The sequence below is a fragment of the Stomoxys calcitrans genome, unplaced genomic scaffold, assembly GCF_963082655.1.
Source record: "Stomoxys calcitrans unplaced genomic scaffold, idStoCalc2.1 SCAFFOLD_59, whole genome shotgun sequence".
Classification (NCBI taxonomy): Eukaryota; Metazoa; Arthropoda; class Insecta; order Diptera; family Muscidae; genus Stomoxys; species Stomoxys calcitrans.
Genome location: NW_026739323.1, coordinates 19599 through 41983, shown reverse-complemented (window position 1 = coordinate 41983; position 22385 = coordinate 19599).

Below are 22385 nucleotides of genomic sequence, written 5' to 3'. Positions count from 1 at the left end.
TATGAAACGTTTTAATATATTTGGGCAAAAATTTCTACCCAATATTGAGACCTTGACTTTTTATTCCCACCACTATAGGATGGTGGTATACTCGTAACGATAATATCAACTCGAAATATTCACCTGAGACCCTAAAGGTATACATATTCTTGATCGTCTTGACAATCTGAGACAATCTAGCAATGTCTGTCTGTTGAAATGCGATAGCGTGTGGGGAATAAAGATATCCGCTTGGAATTTTCCACAGATACTTCTTATCGATCTAGGTCATTGGGGATTGCAAATGAGTCATATTCTTTTCGGATTTGGAACAGTTCCCATATACACCGATTCAAAGGCAAATGTTGTCCATGAATATTCCACTAAGGAACAGGGGCAAACTTCTCACATATCAATGAGTGCAGTTCGATTCAAGTTTAAGCTCAATCATAAGGAGTCTCCTTTTTATAGCCGAGACCGAACGGCGTGCCGCAGTGCGACACCTCTTTGGAGAGAAGATTTACATGGCATAGTACCTCACATATGTTCCCATCATTAGGAGGGGAAAACCACCGCTGAAAATATTTGCTGGTTTTTTCCCGCCAGGATTCGGAAACAAGCGTTCAGCGTCATAGGCAGACATGCTAACCTCTGCACTACGGTGGCCTCCATAAAAACCGATTCACGGTTTTGATTTCTTGAGCCCCTAGAAGCCTCAGTTTCCATTCGATTTGGTTGAAACTAGGCACAAGGACTTCTTTTCTTACTTCCAACATCGTGGCCGAGTTTGATTCGAATGGGTCAATAAACTGGTATACCTCCATATAAACCGATTCCCGATTTCATCTAATATGGTACAAATATTTCGCTATGACTTCCAGCGTCTATGCCATATATGATCCGAATGGGTTTATATACCGATATTGGCCCTTAAATACCAATTCCCTGATATGACGATAGCAACTGTAACATATTCCCAATTTGATTGTCGTAAAATAATTCGAATACAAACTAAGTTAATGTAGGTAAAATTTTAGGCGGAATCCATGGTGATGGTTACCTAAAATTCGGCACGGCCGAACTTAACACATTTTTACAAGTTTCCTATCCCCCACAAATACCACAACTCCAACTCACAGTAGCAGTACGTTATTGTATTGTATTTTTGTACCCTGCACCATAGGATGGGGATATACTAATTTCTTAGTTATACTTATTTCGTCATTAATTTTGTAACTCGCCGAAATATTCGCCTAAGACCCCATAAAATGTATATATATTCATGATCGTCATGACACTTTAAGTCGATCAAGCCATCTCCGACCCTCCGTCTGTCTGTCGAAAGCACGCAAACTTTCGAAGAAGTAAAGCTAACCGCTTGAAATTTTGCAAAAATTTTGCCCATTCTATGGAACCTCGTGTTTAATGAAATGGATCTCGGCAGAGATGGTACGAAGATAATCGCTTATACGTCGTGTTGCTGGTCCAAGCCATCCAAGCACATCCCGGAGAGCCTTCTCCGCACGATTCTGGTCCGTGCCGGGATTGAAAAGAACCCCGGGCCCTGTTCGGTTTGCCAGAACCGCCTCCATCATCGGTCGGTGTCGGTGAGGTGGTACCTGCGCATATAGTGGGTACATTTCCGATCTTACTCTGGCCTCACTTCACTACGGGAGTATAGTCATACTGGTACTGTGCGAACATAACCAGCAATCTTCTCGTCCTCATCGTCGAACTATGTGACCCCACCGACCTCTCCTGTACGGCAATATACGTATCGGCAGCATCCCTGCCCAAATATTGCCAGGCCAGTGCCGGAAAATGTATCGCTTTTGTAGCTTAACTGCAATGGGCTCCATGGCAAGATCGATGAGATTGTGAATTTCAGGAGTCGGAAAGATATATTGGTCGCCGCGATCCATAAGACAAAGCTGACCAACACCTGCAGCTTGCACAGTTGTCACAGATACAATGTGCTACGTAAGGATCGCTCAATAAATGGAGGTGGGGGATTGGCTTTCGTGATACACCATTCCGTGCAATATAGATCCATCTCGCCTGCGCCTGGCGCTAGTGACCTCTACATTGAGTGCATGGGGATAGCAGTCAGTTCTGGAACTGTCTAGATGAAGCTATACAACGTGTACCGCCGTTTGGTAGCTATGTCCCGATTAATGGCCAAGCTTACAACCCCGACATAAGTGGGTTGCTACCTGGTCATAATCGTCTGGTTCTAGGGGACTTTAATGCGCATCACACTTCATAGCATTCTCCCCTAGGTAACGACTAGCGTGGCATAGCTTTGGCAGAGCAGATTGAAAGCTTCACGTTTTGCAGGGTGGATGAGGATGCCCCCACTAGGATTACAAGGAGGTTCAGTAGCTCGCCAGACATTTCCATTGCATCCCCTGATCCCCTGAGTGACGTATCGTGGCAAGCCGTCATCTCTTTGGGGACAGACCACCTCTCTATTCTCACTATCTATCGACCACCCGACTTCATAACTTCTGAGCGCCGGACGTTTATCAATGAGAAGAAGACCAATTGGGCTGGCTTCAGAGAGTATACCAATCGCGGCAATCAGTCAACTGCCACCCCACTCGGATGTACTAGTAGTCGAGGGGAAATTCCCAGACATCATTAACGCAGCAGCCGCTCGCTTTATACCAGCCGGTCGAATACCCCAAGTGCGGCCGAATTTCCCGGCGCAGACAGTGGTACTCGCAGACGAGCGTGATAGGATTCGTGGAATGGACCCCACTAATACTAGAATCAGCGTGCCGAATCTGGAAATAAACAGGGTAGTCAACGAACATAAGCGAAAATTGTGGCTGGATCACTTGGAGCAATGTAACTTAGGCACCGGTGTAACCAAGCTGTGGTCTACTTTTAAGTCACTCTCGAACCTCGGTAGACGGGATGACAGGACCTCAGTCTTTTTGGCGAAATAACCGTATCTAAACCGAAGAGATGCGCCAAGTTGTTCAACCGTCAATTTATTGTGCATCCCGAGAGTGACAGGGCTAGGAAGAGAGCCATTCGCCGTATTCGTTGTCTCCGAGCCGATGAACAGCCATCACAATTTTCCATGGGCAAAGTTACGAACGTCGTCCTTAGCGCCAAATTATTCAAGGCGTTGGGCCCCGACGGAATCTCTACATTGATGTTGAAGAATCTAGATTCACCTGGAGATGTGTACCTTACTACAGCCCTCAACCTGTCTTTGAACACTCTTTTAGTTCCCGATGTCTGGAAAATGGGCAGAGTGATCCCGCTACTGAAGCCTGGAAAGTACCCGAGTTTGGGGGAGTCTTACAGACCGATCTCCCTTCTCTCACTGGTGGCAAAGACACTTGAGGCATTACTCCTCCCGAGCCTCGCTGGAGAATTTCCAACAACATGGATGCCGAGCATCAACATGGATTTCGAAGACAGCATTGCACAGCAAATGCTTTGCATGCCATCACCGTACACATTTGCCGTGACTTTAATCAGCCCAGGCCATGTGATATTACGGTTTTCGTGGCACTGGACCTATCGAAGGCATTCGACAGCCATGGTCAGCCATGCCAAATTATTTTAGGACATCGCCAACATGTCCCTCCAGCCATGCCTGAAACGCTGGGTCGCGAATTATCTGTGTGGTCGCCAGTCATTTGTGGAATTTAGGGATAAGAAGTCGAAGCACCGTAGAGTGAAACAGGGAGTTCCCCAAGGTGGAGTGATGTCTCCGGCACTGTATAACTTCTACCTATCCTCCATTCCACCCCCACCAGACGGTATAGAGATCGTATAATATGCGGACGATTGTACGATCATGGCATCATGCCCCCCATCCATTGATGACATCTGCGATAGGTTGAACGTCTACCGCAACGAACTTGCCTCATATTTCGCTGCAAGAAATCTGAAGATATCTGCATCCAAATCTACAGCCACATTGTTCACTACAAATACGCGTGAGGTGAATACTAAGCTAACTGTGATGGTCGATGGAAAATGATTCCAACCATCAAGTGTCCCAAAATACTTGGAGTCAGATTTGACAGCTCTTACACATGCTCCCCATATGCCACAGCAATTTGCGATTAGGTCAAAAGCAGAAACAAGGTCCTCAAGTCACTTTCTGGCAGCACGTACAAATCAATTGGCCGGTCTGTGGTAAGTTATGCAACGGCAGTGTGGTCTCGTCAACTTTGTGACACGCAGTGGAATAATATTTAGATCTGTCAGAATGCCTAAGCAATGCCTTTTGGGCTGTTATCGCGGAGACCATCCAAATCATCATCTTGTGCATAGATATCCACCGCCCAGAAGCCTTAAGGCTTCTACCTACATCAAACTTAAGTATTTGTGCAAAATTTCAAGCGGCTAGCTTTACGCGTTCGACCATCATTGTGATTTCCACAGACAGGCCGACGGATAATATATACTTTATGGGGTCTTAGACGAATATTTCTAGGCGCTACAAACGGAATGACTAGATTAGTATACCCCCAACGTGGTGGGTATAAAAATAATCAATCAGAGATCGGAATTCCAAACGGATGGTCTACGTCTTAAAAAATTAATTTGAATATTAGTTTAAAGTTTTAGTTTTTGGCTCGTTTTCATTGTTTAATCCTACAAATAAGGAAAATATTTTAATTTTGGACCAACATTTTTTTGTGTAGCTTTGAAAATGGATATTACGATGTGTTTTAAACGCAATGTGGTGGATATGATGTAAGCTTCTGATAAGACCTGTAATTATTTCTTTTAGATTTTTGCATACAAAAAAGCTGCTTAATACACGCAATCCATAAAAGATTCGATCTCGCTGGGTTTAACCCATTTTACTTGTTCTACTTTCTTTAGTGTTTTTTCTTTTTTTGTAATTTAGACTCCTGTGCTTTGATTTACAGCCGAATTTCTATACTAATACATTTTGGGGGTAAAATATCCTATTTCATAAGCAAAGCATAAGTTGGGGCAAATTATTATTAATTAGTAATCGCTGTTGGTGTCAGTACTATTTGTACTTACATTGTTTGCTGATTATGGCCACATAATTACGGCCAATGAATAATAAATTACAATCAAAGGCCTGACTGTAAATCTCAATTAATTCGACTAAACATATTATTATTAATTTCGATCATAATCAAAGCTTAATATGCCTAACTCCGGTCGTACACTTTCGTAATGAAGGACAAACATTAATTAAATTTGACAATCAGGATAATGCAGGTTTAACATTACAATTGTAAGTTAATTGCAAATACAGCATTTCCATGCAGCACTTTAAGATGATTGCAGTTTATTCTTAATTTAGGGGAAAATTTGGGGAAAACGATTAAAATAGTAACAGATACAGATGGTGTACATCTTTTCCTTTTAGGAAGTTAAAATCTTCAAATGATTGGCTATTCTTAAACCTTTGTATTTTTATACCCACCACTGAAGTATTGGAGTGTTTTCATTTTGTCATTCCGTTTGGAACACATCAAAACATTCATTTCCGACCCTATAAAGTATATTTATTCTTAATCGTCTTAAATCTCTAAGACGATCTAGCCCGATCCGTCAGTCTTTCATAACGCCCAACGTTCATAAGGTCTAAAATCAATTTTGAGCTTTGAGCTGCCATAAAGCCCACAGTGACATTGGGCGTTAAGACCGCCCATATAGGGGTCATAAGGCACAGAAAAATGGCGACACAACGCCCATTATTCTTTTCGCGTCCTTACATTTTCTATACTTTTAAAAAAATGTTGAGTTTACGAAATCTTTAGCGCTACAAGAACGGTCCAAATAGGTCTATAACTTGATAAGGCCCCCCTATAAACCGATCTCACGAATTGCATTATTGTCCTAATTGGGTAAAATTTTGGAGATATTGTTCCGTTATGACTTCCAATTACTGTGCCAAGCACGGTTTTAATCGGTCTATTACTTGATAAAGCTAACGTATAAATCGATCTCACGATTTGCCTTCTTGAGCCCTTACAAGCCGCAATTTTTCCCGATTTGACGGACGATTTGCATGCGGTGTTCTGTTACTACTTACAAAAACTGTGCTAAGTAAAGTCCAAATCGGTCTTTAACCTGGTATAGCTCCCATATAAACCGATCTGCCTATTTGACGTCTTGAGTCCTTACAAGCCGCAATTTGTTGCCAGATTCTTGTTTTGTCCTTGGGCAGGTAAAGTTCGATTATGGGAATCGTACTTTATCAGATTTAGATATAGCTGGCATACAGACCGATCTATCGATAAAAGATCTTAGGCCCATAAATGGTATTTATTGTCCGATTTCGTTGAAATTTGGTACAGCGAGTTGTATTAGGCCCGTCAATAACTTTGCTTAATTCAGCGTAGATCGGTTCCGATTTGGATATAGCTGCCATAAAGACCCATCTCCCGATGTAAGATTTAAGGCCCATAAAAAGCATATATTCATAGTCCAATTTCGCAGAAATTTGGTACAGCGAGTAGTGTTAGGTACCTCGACATCCCTATCCAATACTGTGCAGATTTGGAGGTAGCTGCCATATATACCGATCTCCCGTTGTAAGGTATTAGACCCATAAAAGACGAATTAACATAACAGTTTTTGCTGAAAAAAATCTGGCTATATTTGGCACAGTGCGTTGTGTTAGCCTCTACGGTAATCATGTTCATATGGTTCAGATTGGTCTATATTGGGATATAGCTGTCCCATTTGGATATAAGTGCCCATAAAGAGTGAATTTTTTAACAGATGAATTTGGTACAATAATTGGTGTTAGACATATAGCCTACCTGAATATGGTGGAGATCGGACTACATATAGACATAGCTGCTATTGGGCCATATCTGTTAAAATTTGGACATAGCTCCCATATAAACCTATCACCCGATTTGAGTTTTTGAGTTTTTGAGCCCATGGAACCCACAATTTTGGTCCGATGTGGCTGAAATTTTGCACATGGTTTTACATTATGACTCCCAACATTACATTATGACCCAAATACGGTCCAAATCGGCTCAGAACCTGATGTAGCCCCATATAATCCGATCTCCTTATTTGACTGCTTGAGCCCCTGGAACCCTCAATTATCATCCAATATGGCTGAAGTTTTGCACACAGTGTTCTATTATGACCTCCAACAACGGAGCTAAGTACGGTCCAAATCTGTGTATAACCTAATATAGATTCTATATAAACCGATCTCCCGATTTGACATCTTGAGCCCCTGGAAGCCACAATTTTAATCCGATTTGGCTGAAATTTTGTATATGGTGTTCTGTTATGACTTCCCACAACTGTGCTAAGTAAAGTCCAAATCGGTCTTTAACCTGATATAGCTCCCATATAAACCATTCTCCCGATTTTACTTTCTGAGCCCTTACAAGCCGCGATTTTCATTCGATTTGACTGAAATTTTGCATATTGTGTTCTGTTATGACTTCCAACAACTGTGCCAAGTACAGTTCAAATCGGTCAAGATCATGATGTAGCTCCCATATAAACCGATCCACCGATTTGACTGCCTGAGCCCTTACAAGCCGCGATTTTCATCCGATTTGACTGAAATTTTGCATATAGTGTTCTGCTCCAAGTACGGTCCAAATCGGTCTATAACTAGATATAGCTCCCATATTTTCACAGAATCTATAGTGGTGGGTCCCCAAGATTCGGCCCGGCCGAACTTAGCACACTTTTAATTGTTTATACTCATCACCTTAGAATGAGGGAATACTAATCTAATCATTCCGTTTATAACACATCGAAATATTAATCGGAGACCCAACAAAGTATATATATTCTTGATCGTCTTGACATTCGGAGTCGATTTAGTCATGGCTGTCCATCTGTCCGTCTGTATTGTCTTTCTGTCGAAAGCACGCACGGGGTAAAGCTAGGTGCTTGAAATGTTGCATAACTATTTCTTGTTAGTGCAGGTCGGTCGGTTATATACCATATAAACCGATATCGGATCTTGACTTCTTGTGCCTCGAGAAAGCGCAATTCTTATCCGATTTGGCTGAATTTTTGCACCAAGTATTTTATTTTAACTTTCAACAAGTATGGTGGAAATCGGTTCACAACCTTATATAGCTCCCATATAAACCGAACTCGGACCTTGACTTCTTGAGTCGCTAAAGGGCGCAATTATTATCCGATTTGGCTGAAAATTAGCATGAAATGTTTGTGGTTTGACATTAGTGAGTGTGCCAAGTATGGTCGAAAATGGTTCATAACCTATATAGCTCCCATATAAACCGATTTCAGAACTTGATTTCCTGAACCGCAAGAGGACGCAACTATTATACGATTTGAATGAATTTTTAAATGAAGTGTTTTGTTCTGACTTCTAACAACTGCGCCAAGTATGGTTCAAATTGGTTCATAACATGTTACGGTTTCCATATAATCCGATCTCGGACCTAGACTTCGTGATCCTCCAGAGCGCGCAATTACAATCCGAAATTTTACGTGAAGTATTTTGATTTGATCATCAACAACTGTACCAAGTATGGCTCGAATCGGTTCAAAACCTGACATAGCTCCAATAAAAACCGATTTCGGATCTTGACCCCGTGAGCCTCTTGAGGGGGCAATTGTTAGCCGATTTGGCTGAAATTTTGCACTACGACTTCTTGTATGACCTTTAACAAACATGTTTAATATGACTTAAATCTGTCCATAACCTGATATAGCTCCCATATAAACAGATCTCCCAATACCATTTCTTGAGACACTATAGCGCTCAATTCTTATCCGATTTGACATTTTGCACAATGAATTCCACTTTTGTTTCCAATAGCCAAACCAAGTATGATCCCAATCGGTTAATAACTTGGTGTAGCTGAAATAGCATAGCAATTCTTATCCATTATCCTTTGTTTGCCCATAAAGAGATATCGGCCAAAGAACTTGACAAATGCGATCCATGATGGAGGGTATATAAGATTCGGCCCAGCCGAACATAGCTCACTTTTAATTGTTACTTGTTTAATCTCTTTAAGGCTGCTTGAAAGTTCCTTTAAGGAAAAGGTTTTCATTTCATTGATTGATTGAAGGAATTTGAACCCTTTCTTACAGGATATATGGCGTTCATTACTCATTACCGAGTCGCTTGAAATAGATGTTGCATATAGCCAAGATTTTTCTCAATTTTGCTTGGCACATATCGATCATATGTCTTTTTGTCTTCCGTGTATTTATTCAACATCTTATGCCTGCCGAAATTTGTTGGATGGGAGCTAACACACACATAGTAGCACCAAGGAATTTCTGCATGTAGTTTTTCTTTGACAATCATCGTTTTTTTTTTCATTATGCATAAGAGAGTATGCATTTGAACATGTGTTTTCTGTAGGATATACATCTCTATGTGTCCCTACTTACATAAGTGTTGTATCCTTGCAGATGGATGTAAATTTTCAATTGATGTCATGTTGATTTAACATGAATGAATTTCTTTCGACAAGTTCTGTTCATTCACTCTCGTTTTGTAAAGATTCTCATGTTGTGAAGATATCATTGTGCATTTTTCCGAAATAGTGCAAGCGTACACTGCGAGAAAAAGCATGGGCTATAAAGGAAGCAATGAACTCGTAAACATTTTAAGGCCAGTTATATGTTGTAATATCTGAAATCGAATCTTATTGAAAATAACACAAAATATTCTTTTAACCGTGCATATTGATATTGAATGATAATGGCAAATTTTTAAAATCTCTCATAAGTCCGCATGTCCTAGATCAAACTAAGGGCCAACCAACGACTGCCATGGTGGTGCGTAGAACTGCTTATTCTGAGGATGCAAAATGCTTATTTGCCCATGAAAATTCCATTAAGGAACTGGGGAAAACTTTTCATAATCGAACGAGTACAGTCCCATTCAAGTTTGAGCTCAATGATAAGGGGACTCCTTTTTATAGCCAAGTCCGTACGTCGTGCCGCAGTGCGCCACCTCTTTTCAGGAGAAGTTTTTACATGGCATAGTACCTCACAAATGTCGCCAGCATTAGGAGGGGAGAACCACCGCTGAAAATTTTATGATGGTCTCGCCAGTATTTAAACCCAGGCGTGCAGCGTCTTAGGCGGACATGCTAATATCTGCGCTACCGTGGTCAAGTATATGATGCAGAAAAATATTGAGTAAGGCATACCGCAGTATTGGGACTTCTATAAGGCTGAAAATTTAAGGGCGAGCTGTAAACGACTTAGAACAAATATTGTATGGAGTTCGGCTGCTCTATTGAAACTACATGCAAGGCCTCAAGGCTACGGAAAATCCTATCCTCCGGAAATGGTCTAGGCGCTAAACCGCCCAAGACAGAAGTTGTTATTTTCAGCAGGAGATTCAAGATACCCACGGTGACACCTGACTTTTTGGGAGAAGAGAATGTTGTTTTTTAATGGAAGCGCAAAATGTCTGGAAGTTTTTGGCGACAGGAATTTTAACTTTAAAATCCAAGATTTTGGAAAGGCCGAGAAAGACAACTCTTGCCTTATATACCTGCAAGATAGTCATAGGATGGTCATTTAGAGACAAAACTGTGTCTCATGCATTGGGCTTATACTGGAGTTGTAAGACATATAGTGCTATATCGCGTTGTGGTCTGCGGGACGACGCTTTAAAGGAGCACCACTATTCAGAGAGTTCAGCCTGATCGAAAGCTAGACTTGTTTGTCTATCACATTCGCAATTATGACACTTCATCAGATGGACTCATGTAGCACTGTTACAAGGATAAGAGAGCTTTCTGGTTGGTCTAGCAGCTGCTACTGGCACTGTGTTATATATATATAGTTTAGAACATTTTTTCCACAGAATTAGTATACCATAAAAACTGATGAAGCACATTTGAGCTACAATGAATCTGGTATTTGAAGGTACCTTCCATGTAAGGATGTGGGGGGGGGGGGGGGGGGATTCTAGACTGGACGGCTTTATTGACTCTAGGGTGCACTCTGAATATCATTCTAGTGTGAATTAGCAAGAAATACTTGCAATAAAAGGAGTGAGGATGGATAAGATATTTTGTCCTATCAACGATTGTTATAAATATATTCTCTGACAGCCATTAAATCTCTTGAGAACATTTTTCTCTTCTAAGACGTTCCACTTAAAGCCCTCTAGTCATTGTTGTCTTATCTGAATTAATTGATGTGTAATCGCAAATTATTAGGTTTTTCATACCGAAGCTTTCTGTATAAGTTCGGTTTTCAGGAGGAAAAGAGCACTGTGTATGCCTGGATCTATGTGCAGAACGGTGTGAGCGAGTCTAACCCCAAATATGTCTTTGGCATATATGTCAAAGGCATTTCAAGGGCGCGTTTGATTACTTTTAATCAAGAGTACGCTACAGTATTGAAGGATATTGAGCATGGCAGCCCTCAGGGATTCATCTGTGGTCCATGTATATGGACGTCTTGCAGAGTCCTTTAGAACCAATGAATATGCGGATAATCTGGTTGAAGCAGTTGCAGACTTGCTCCGGAAACTCGCAGTGAGCGTGTTGGCGTTAATGTCGACCAGTAAAAAACCGCTACTCGTTGGCGCTAGTTTAATATTTGGTAGTTACTGTATCAGAGAGAATGGACTATTTGAATTTGGTGAATATGAAGATGACTGGAGTAACCGGAAAGGTCGAGTGTGTTTTCAGAAATGATTAGAGTCTTAGTCGTCGCGTTACTCTATCCATATATGCTGGTCTATTTGTTGCTTGCGCAACTAGTGGAGACCCGTGTGGCATGAAATTGCTGCGACAGTCCTTAGACGAAAGTAGATCCTCTCATGTTAGTGGGTGGTTATGTCTGAAAGGGAATTCCATAGCGGATTGGCTCACTGCTACTATGCAGACATATGGCGATATTTGGCGGCTCAAGGCGCTTCCTTTGGAGCGTTTTAATGATAAGTAGACACCAGATGGACGAACAGTGGCAATGGTTGAGTGGCTTACAAATTTAGTCGCGAAGTGACGTTCGTACGGAATCGCCCGAACTTTAGCTTCTGCATTAGTCTTGGTTTCATACTGACCTAACATGGCTCTTTTAATACTGTTCTGCATCAGAGGAACTAGTGCGCGACTGATTTGCGCCACCGTGAGAGACCTGAGTACTGGAGGCATGTACTGACAGTATGTCCGCACTATGCAGATTTTAGCGATTTATGGGGATTAGCGAGGTGGTATTCAGGGTGCGATTTCAGTAGGTCCCATAAAGACGATATGACTGTTGCAAGGTTGGCTACCTTTTCCCGGGAGGTATTTAGTAAGAGACATACGTGACTTAGTGGAGGCATGAATACAAGCTAGGTATCCATAACGAGGTGGTACTGACTCGACCGAGTGATTTTGTGCTTCGTATGACATGGCTAGGCACTTGCCTTGGACCAAACGCCTCAACATTAACATGGCGGTGCTACGGTGTAACCGCGCTAATATTGGGTTGCCCAAAAAGTAATTGCGGATTTTTCATATAGTCGGCGTTGACAAATTTTATCACAGCTTGTGACTCGGTAATTGCATTCTTTCTTCTGTCAGTTATCAGTTGTTACTTTTAGCTTGCTTTAGAAAAAAAAGTGTAAAAAAAAGTATATTTGATTAAAGTTCATTCTAAGTTTTAATAAAAATGCATTTACTTTCTTTTAAAAAATCCGCAATTACTTTTTGGGCAACCCAATAGTTGAATTCCATGTTGGAGTTGCTTGAAGTTGTGTAGCCCTTGAGGGCTGCCATGTCCTGCTTTTGTTTGTATATATCGTCCGGGTCCATATTGTTTTTCTGCATACTTCGTTTGCTGGTTATAACCAGCGGCTTGGAGCGTTTTCCCTTTTTCTAAGATGACCAGTTCGGAAATATTTGGGGTTTAACAAATAGTAGTCTTTTACGGCTACGAAGTCTGACTGGAGACTTGAAACTGGTACCACTGGTGTCAGGAGCGCCTGGAATTTCGGTTCCAGTTTGACAATTTTGAGGCCAGAGTGGGGAGTAACGTGGTCCACTGGCTCTACAGGATCGTGATTAGACCCTTTAGTTAGAAGGACTTCTATGGAGAAAAAGTGCAACATAAGGACAATACCGTTGTATTGTTTCAGAGAATATGTTGTCTTCGTTTAGGCGGAGCGATGAGGACCACGCCCTCTAGACTATTTTAGATATCCGACCCATTCACATACAGATTAAGTGTGAGGCAGCCACTACGGCTATAAAATTTAAAGCGATGGGAGAATGGATTAAGAATGGCAGCAGCTCATACCATCGCGGTATAATCGAGGCGACGATAGAAACCCTGAAAGGAAGGGTAGAGATTTCCGATCGGATACCTGAGATGAACCTAGAAGTCGAGTGCGAGGCACTACTGCCATCGACACAGTCTCGGATTGACGGAACCCTAGTATTGCCATCTGGAAGATCATGTTACACGGATGAATTAAAGTTAGAGGACAGAGCGGGCCTGGGGGACCACATTGAGAACCCAGGGACTGAGATCTGTTTTAGACTGCCTGACCATAATACGGTCCTGCAGGCGGAGATCCGGGCAATCACGGAATGCATGAAGTAGTGTGGTGCTAACGCGAGGACGTGAACATCTAACATCTTTACGGATAGTAAAATTGCCATTAGGGCAAAAACAAGCAGGACGGTAAGGTCACGAACAGTCTTGCAATGTAAGAAGGAGATTAACGCTTTTTCTGAGGATGGCAAAATATGCATCGTTTGGGTGCCGGGTCATAACGGTGTAAGGGGAAATGAAAGGGCAGATGATTTGGCGGTGAAGGCCAGAGAACTGTCGTCAATAATCTTTGTTAAAAGAAAGCCTTTCGAGTCGATGCAGTCTGAGTTAAGGGGGTGGGCGATGATGGCGCATGCAATCCGGTGGAACAGCGAAACGGTCCGTAGGTCGAAAATCCTTTCCAGATCGTGAGAAGTAAGAAAGAGGTCAGTATAGCTTTTGATATCATGACGGGACACATAGGACTACAAGCTCACTTGTGTAAAATCGATGGGGCAAGTTGTAGCATGTGTAGAGCATGCGGGGAAGATGATGAGACGTTTGAGCATTTCCTTTGGCTCTTAGGTGGGGACACTATACCAGACATAAACCAACTTAGGAGAGTGGCATAGAAAACAATTTAGGATTTTGTAAGTAGCACGGTATTCCTAACTTAGATTTTCTTTTTCTAGGTTACTTTTTTAGAGCGCACAACAAGCCGATTACTGGCTTAGTTGTATGTCCAAAGTGGCATGGGGCGGATTAATAATGCTCGGCGTGGAGTTGCGTTTTCAACCGGGTGCCGTGACCCATAGATCGGGAGGAGTTTAAGGTAGTGCTTAGCTTCTCAGCAAGGAGGTGAACTAGTCCAAATAAATGGGATCAAATTGGTACTAATGTTTAGGTTACTACATGTGTGTTGTATTCACCTTGCGCCTCACAGGTTTGGGCCATGGTGGTAGGCACCTGCGTTCGTATTCCTGTGGTATATCAGTAGCCCTACTACTATGAAACTTTCTTTTGGACACATGGTCGCTAAGTATTTCATCAAAGTCTTGTAATTTTTCCCATGTCATTTCATTTTCCTTACACTTCATACTGAATTTTAAATGTTGGTCGGCTTTTGTGTGTAACACTTTTTCTTTCAACATTAGAGACACTCTTTTAATGTGTTTCTATAGAATTTTCTTGAGTAGCCTATATTTTGATATTTTATTTCCTGAAGGCATAGGCAATTGCCGTTGCCCTACCATACTTTCTCGCAGAATTTACGATTTATGAGTGCATTTAAGTGGGGGAGAAAATATAGGGGCCATTGATTTCTTTCAAAAGATTTCTGTCAACATAAAATTTATGAGAGAGTTATATTATAAGCCAACTAAAGACTTCGCCAAGAATAGTGAAAAATGTAGTCTCCCACTGCAGCCAAAATTCATACGCCCATACTATATGTACCAACTAAGCTGACACACTAAAATTGCAAAATGTCGTTCAATACACAAAATTAGAAAGAAACAAGTAATAATGAGCTAAGTGCGGCCGGGCCGAATCTGGGTTACCTAACATCATGGATTTCGCCAAAAAATTATCCTTATTAACTGAGAATTGGGAATTGATTGAGGCTTCAATGGTCTCAAGAAGTCATATCGTTACCAAGGGGGGCTGACTGATTCAGATAAAACTTGGCACTAATGTTGCAAGTCATAAGGTATGTTTTAGGGTCAGATTTTAACCAAAGCAGGCAAAAATTTAGGCTTTTAGACACTCAAGAAGTCAAATCTTAGAAAGTCATAACACAACTCCTTGTGTCAAATCTGATGAAAATTGAATCTTCTAGGGTCTCAAGAAGACAAAACCGACAATCGGTTTATAAGGGGGCTATATCTGTTTATAGACCGATTCGAATAATACTTGGCATGGATGCTGGAAGTCATAACAAAAATCTTTGTTCCAAAGTTCAGCCAAATCGGTTGAAGATTGAAGCTTCTTGGGGCTCAAGAAGACAAATCGAGGTATCAGTTTGTATGCGAGCTATATCCAAATCTAAACCGACAAAGGAGTATCCATGCAAAATTTCAAGTGGCTAGCTTTACACGTTCGACCGCTATCGTCATTTCGATATGTATACTTTATGGGGTTGCAGGTCAACCACAAGGTGTTACAAACGGCATGACTAGATTGGTATAACCCCATTCTATAGTGGGGTGCTAAGTTCGGCCGGGCCGAATTTATATACTCTCCATTATGGATCGCATTTGTCGAGTTCTTTATGCGGTATCTCTTTTTAGGAAAACAAAGAATAATGGATAAGAATTGTTATGCTATTGGAGCTTTATCAAGTTATATTCCGATTCGGACCATAAATGAATTGAATGTTGAAGACCATAATAGAAGGCAATAGGTCATTTTTCAGTCCATTCGGATAAGAATTGCGCCTTGTAGGAGCTCAAAAACATAATCGGGAGATCGTTTTATATAGGAGTTGTATCAGGCTATAGATCGGTGCAGACCATAATGGATTCGCATGTTAAAGGTCAAGGGAGAAGCCGTTGTACAAAATTTCAGCCAAATCGGGTACGAATTGCGCCTTCTAGTGGCTCAACAATTCAAGAATCAAGAACGGTTTATATGGCAACTATTCATGTTATGGACCGAATTGAATTGAAAACACTTCATGCACAATTTCAGCCAAATCGGATGAGAATTGCGCCCTATAGTGGCTCAGGAAGTCAAGATCCAAGGTCGGTTTATATGGCAGCTATATCAGGTTTTGTACAGTTGTTGGAAAATATAACAAAGCACTTCATGCAAAATTTCATCAAAATGGGATAAGAATTGCACTCTCTAAAGGCCTAAGACGTCCAAATCCCAGGTTTATATGGCAGCTACATCAGGTTATGTATATCATGCAAAATTTCAGACAAATCAGATAAGAATTTCGCCGTCTAGTGGCTCAAGGGGTTAAGATCCATACTTAGCACAGTTTTTGGAAGTCAAAGCAAAACACCTTACGCCAAATTTCAGCCAAATCGGATAAGAATTGTGACTTTTAGTTGCTGAAAAAGTTAAGACCCAAGATCGGTTTATATTACAGCTATATCAAAACTTAGACCGATACAGCCCATTTACAACCCCAACCAACCTCAACCGACCTCAACTAATTGGAAATATTTATGCAAAACTTGAAGTGACTAGCTTTCCTATTGCGAAGCTTACCATGCTTTCGACAGACAGACGGACGGTTATTGCTAGATCGACTTAAAATGTCGTGACGATCAAGAATATATATTCTTTATGGGATCCTAAAAGAATATTTCGAGCGGTTACAAACTAAATGACGTAATTAATATACCCACTTCCTATGGCGAATTTTATATCTAAATATGGTCCGATCTGGACCATATTTGGGTTGCACGTCGGGAATCTCAAATGAGCGCACGGTTTCAAATTTCAGCAAAATCGGAGAATAAATGCGCTCTTTATAGTCTTTAGACCCCAAAGGTGAGTATCGGTCTTTATTGCAGCTATATCCAAATAAAGCCAGATTTAAACCATTTTCGGGCCAATGTTGAGAGTCTTGATATAACTCACTATTTCAAATTTCAGCGATGTCGGGTAAAAAATGCACCTGTTATAGGCCTGTTATAGACCCAGAATCGGCAGATTCATATATACCCAAGTATGTTCCGATCTCGACCATTTCCGGTTCATATATCGGCGGGCCTAATAAAACTCACTGTGCCAAATTTCAGAGAAATCGGGTAATAAATGCTCCTGCTATAAACTTAAGATCCTAAATCGCCAGATCGGTCTATATGGCAGCTATATCCAAATATAGTCCGGTGAGGCCCATTCAAGAACTTACCTGCGTATACAAGTAATACGAGTCTGTGCAAAATTTCAACTCAATATTTAAATTTTTAAAGATTATAGCGTGATTACAACTGACGGACACGGGCGTGCGGGAAGACACACGGACATCGTTAAACCGTTTAACGATTTTACGACGATCCATTTGGGGTCAGAAATCGATATTTCGATATACCTACCACCATATAATATGGTGATGGGTGTAAAAAGCAAGTAAAAGCGTGTTAAGTTCGGTCGGGCCGAATCTTATATACCCTTCACTATGAATCGCTTTTCTGAAGTTCTTGGATGGTATCCAAGTTCTTGGATGGTATCCTAGTTCTTGGATGGTATCCAAGTTCTTTGGGTGGTTTCTCTTCATAAGCAGAAACTAAAAACCAGTAAGGAAAGAAAAAAGTCGTGTGGGGCCGACTATATAATACCCTACATCACCTAGAACTTTGATGAAATTTGGCACACGCATTGGGACGTTAAACAAAATGTTTCGTGCTAAATTTTGTAAATGTCGGACAAACACTGTGGCTTCTAAAACTCCGACATATATCCAAATCTGGACCGAATTTGATGAAATTTTGCACACGTATTGGGATGTTAAATAAAATGTTTCGTTCTAAATATTGTAAAGATCGGACAAATACTGTGGCTTCTAAAGTCTTAAATAGCCATATCGGATGAAAGATATATGACGGAGCTATATCTAAATCTTGACCGATTTTGACAAAATTTTGCACACACATGAGGACGTCGAATAAAACACCCCACGCTAAATTTTGTACAGATCGGACTAAAACTGTGGCTACTACAAGTTTAAAAGCAAAATAAAAGTCAAATAAAACACCTCTTACTTAACTTTGTAAAGATCGGACCAAAATTGTGACTTCTTCAGCCTTGAAAGGCCATATCCTATGAAAGATATGTATGGGTGCTATATCTAAATCTGGTCCGATTTTTACGAAATTTGAGGACGTCAACTAAAACACCTCATGCCAAATTTTGTACAGATCGGATCAAACTTGTGGCTTCTACAGGCTCAGGTTATCCGTATTAGATGAAAGATATATGCAAATTGCAAATGGCAAAATTTGCCCAAGACCATTCCACAAAGGAACAGGGGCAAACTTCTCACATATCTCACAGCGTGCCGCAGTGTGGCACCTCTTTAGAGAAAAGTTTTACATGGCATAGTACCTCACAAATGTTGTCAGCATTAGGAGGGGAAAACCACCGCTCTCAATTTTTATACCCACCACCGAAGGATAAGCCTATATTCATTTTGTCAATTCGTTTGCAACACATCGAAATATCCATTTCCGACCCTATAAAGTATATATATTCTTGATCAGCGTAAAAATCTCAGACGATCTAGACATGTCCGTCCGTCTGTCTGTTGAAATCACGCTACAGTCTTCAAAAATAGAGATATTGAGCAAAAACTTTGCACAGATTCATTTTTATACCCTCCACCATAAGATGGGGGGTATACTAATTTCGTCATTCTGTTTGTAACTACTCGAAATATTCGTCTGAGACCCCATAAAGTATATATATTATTGATCGTCGTGACATTTTATGTCGATCTAGCCATGTCCGTCCGTCTGTCCGTCCGTCCGTCCGTCTGTCCGTCCGTCCGTCCGTCCGTCCGTCCGTCTGTCTGTCGAAAGCACGCTAACTTCCGAAGGAGTAAAGCTAACCGCTTGAAATTTTGCACAAATACTTATTATTAGTGTAGGTCGGTTGGTATTGTAAATGGGCCATATCGGTCCATGTTTTGATATAGCTGCCATATTAACCGATCTTGGGTCTTGACTTCTTGAGCCTCTAGAGTGCGCAATTCTTATCCGATTGGCATGAAATTTTGCACGACGTGTTTTGCTATAATATCCAACAACTGTGCCAAGTATGATTCAAATCGGTCCATAACCTGATATAGCTGCCATATAAACCGATCTTGGGTCTTGACTTCTTGAGCCTCTAGCGTGCGCAATTCTTATCCGATCAGAATGAAATTGTGCACGACGTGTTTTGTTATGATATCCAACAACTGTGCCAAGTATGGTTCAAATCGGTCCATAACCTGATATAGCTGCCATATAAACCGATCTTGGGTCTTGACTTCTTGAGCCTCTAGAGTGCGCAATTCTTATCCGATTGAAATGAAATTTTGCACGATGTGTTTTGTTATTATATCCAACAACTGTGCCAAGTATGGTTGAAATCGGCCCATAACCTGATATAGCTGCCATATAAACCGATCTGGGGTCTTGACTTCTTGAGCCTCTAGAGGGCGCAATTTTTATCCGAATGGAATGGAATTTCGCACGACGTGTTTTGTTACGATACCCAACAACTGTGCCAAGTATGGTTGAAATCGGTCCATAACCTGATATAGCTGTCATATAAACAGATCTGGGGATTTGACTTCTTGAGCTTTTAGAGGGCGCAATTCCTATCCGATTTGGCTGAAATTTTGCATGACGTATTTTATTTTTACTTTCAACAACTGTGTCAAATAAGGTTCAAATCGGTTCATAACCTGATATAGCTGCCATATAAACCGATCTGGGATCTTGACTTCTTGACCCCTAGAGGTCGCAATTATTATCCGATATGCCTGAAATTTTGTACGACGGATCCTCTCATGACCATCAACAAACGTGTTTATTATGGTCTGAATCGGTCTATAGCCCGATACAGATCCCATATAAATCGTTCTCTCTATTTTACTTCGTGAGCCCCAATGGGCGCAATTTTTATACGAATTGGCTGACATTTTACACAGGTCTACAACATATAATTTAATTGTGGTCCGAACCGGACCATATCTTGATATCGTTTTAATAGCAGAGCAACTCTTTTCTTATATCCTTTTTTGCCTAAGAAGAGATGCCGAGAAAAGAACTCGACAAATGCGATCCATGGTGGAGGGTATATAAGATTCGGCCCGGCCGAACTTAGCACGCTTTTACTTGTTGTTTATAAGCCGATTAAGTTCGAAGATGGGCTAAATCGGACTATATATTGATATAGCCCCCATATAAACCGATCCGCCGATTTAGGGTCTTAGGCCCATAAAAGCCACATTTATTATCCGATTTTGCTGAAATTTGGAACAGTGAGTTGTGTCAGGCTCTCCGACATTCTTCTTCAAATGGCCCAGATCGGTCAAGATTTGGATATAGCTGCCATATAGACCGATCCTCCGATTTAGGGTCTTAGGCCCATAAAAGCCACATTTATTATCTGATTTTGCTGAAATTTGGGACAGTGAATTGTGTGAGGCCCTTCGATACTCTTCGTCAATTTGGCCCAGATCGGTCCAGATTTGGATATAGCTGCCATATAGACCGATCCTCCGGTTTAGTGTCTTAAGCCCATAAAAGCCACATTTTTTATCCGATTTTGCTAAAATTTAAGACTGTGAATTGTGTTGGACCCTTTGACATCCTTCGTCTATTTGGCTCAGATGGGTTCAGATTTGGATATAGCTGCCATATAGACCGATCCTCCGATTTAGTGTCTTAAGCCCACAAAAGCCACATTTATTATCCGATTTTAATGAAATTCGGGACAGTGAGTTGTGTTAGGCCCATCGACATCCTTCATCAATTTGGCTCAGATGGGTTCAGATTTGGATATAGCTGCCATATAGACCGATCCTCCGATTTAGTGTCTTAAGCCCATGAAAGCCACATTTATTATCAGATTTTGCTGAAATTTAAGATTGTGAATTGTGTTGGACCCTTTGACATCCTTCGTCAATTTGGGTCAGATTGGTCTAGATTTGGATGTAGCTGCCATATAGACCGATCCTTCGAGTTAGGGTCTTAGGCCCATAAAAGCCACATTTATTATCCGATTTTGCTGATATTTAGGACAGTGAGTTGTGTTAGGCCCTTCGACATCCTTCATCAATTCGGCTCAGATCGGTTCAGATTTGGATATAGCTGCCATATAGACCGACCCTCCGATTTAGGGTCTTAAGTCCATGAAAGCCACATTTATTATCCGATTTTGCTGAAATCTAAGACAGTGAGTTGTATTAGGCCCTTCGACATCTTTCGTCAATTGGGCCCAGATCGGTCCAGATTTGGATATAGCTGCCATATATACCAAACTCTCGATTTAAGGTTTTGGGTCCATTAGAGGCGCATTTATTGTACGATGTCGCCCAAATTTGGGACAGTGAGTTAAGTTATGCCCCCTTGACATACTTTTCCAATATTGTACAGATCGGTCCAGATTTGGATATAGCTGCCATATAGACCGATCTTTCGGTTTTTGGTTTTGGGGCCGTAACAAGCGCATTTATTGCCCGATTTTGCTGAAATTTGGGACAGTGCGTTGCGTTAGACTCTTCGACATTTTTCTGCAACTTGGCCAAAGGCGGTGCAGATTTGGATATAGCTGTAGACCGATCTCTCGATTTAAAGTCTTGGCCCCATAAAAGGCGCATTTATAATCCGATTTCACTGAAATTTGACACAGTGACTTATGTTAGGCTTTTCGACATCTGTGTCGTATGTGGTTCTGATCGGTTTATTTTTCGATATAGCTACTAAAAAGACCAATATTTTGTTATACACAATGGAACAATGACTTGTACTTATTAGTATTTGGTCCAAATCGGAACATATTTGGGACATATGGTATGCAAATTTCACCGTATTTTGATGGAAGGTGGTTTACATATATACCCAAGGTGGTGGGTACCAAAGGTTGGCCCGGCCGAACTCAACGCCTTTTTACTTGTTTCTGATCGTTTCTCCAGAATTCGAACCCAAACGTTCAGCGTCAAAGGCGGACATGCTAACCTCTGTGCTACAGTGGTCTCCTCCATCCCTTGGAGGTCATAAAAAATGTCATCTTTCAAAATTTCAGCCAAATCGGATAAGAAAGTGCACCCTATAGATGCTCAAGTAGTATATTCGGTAGATCGGTTTATATGGGTCAAACGTTGACCAATTTGGCCCATTTTCAATCCCATTCGACCTTCATTAGAAGAAGTATTTAAATGAAATTTCAGGCTCCTAATTTGATTCCTTCGAAAATTAGAGGGCTTTCTA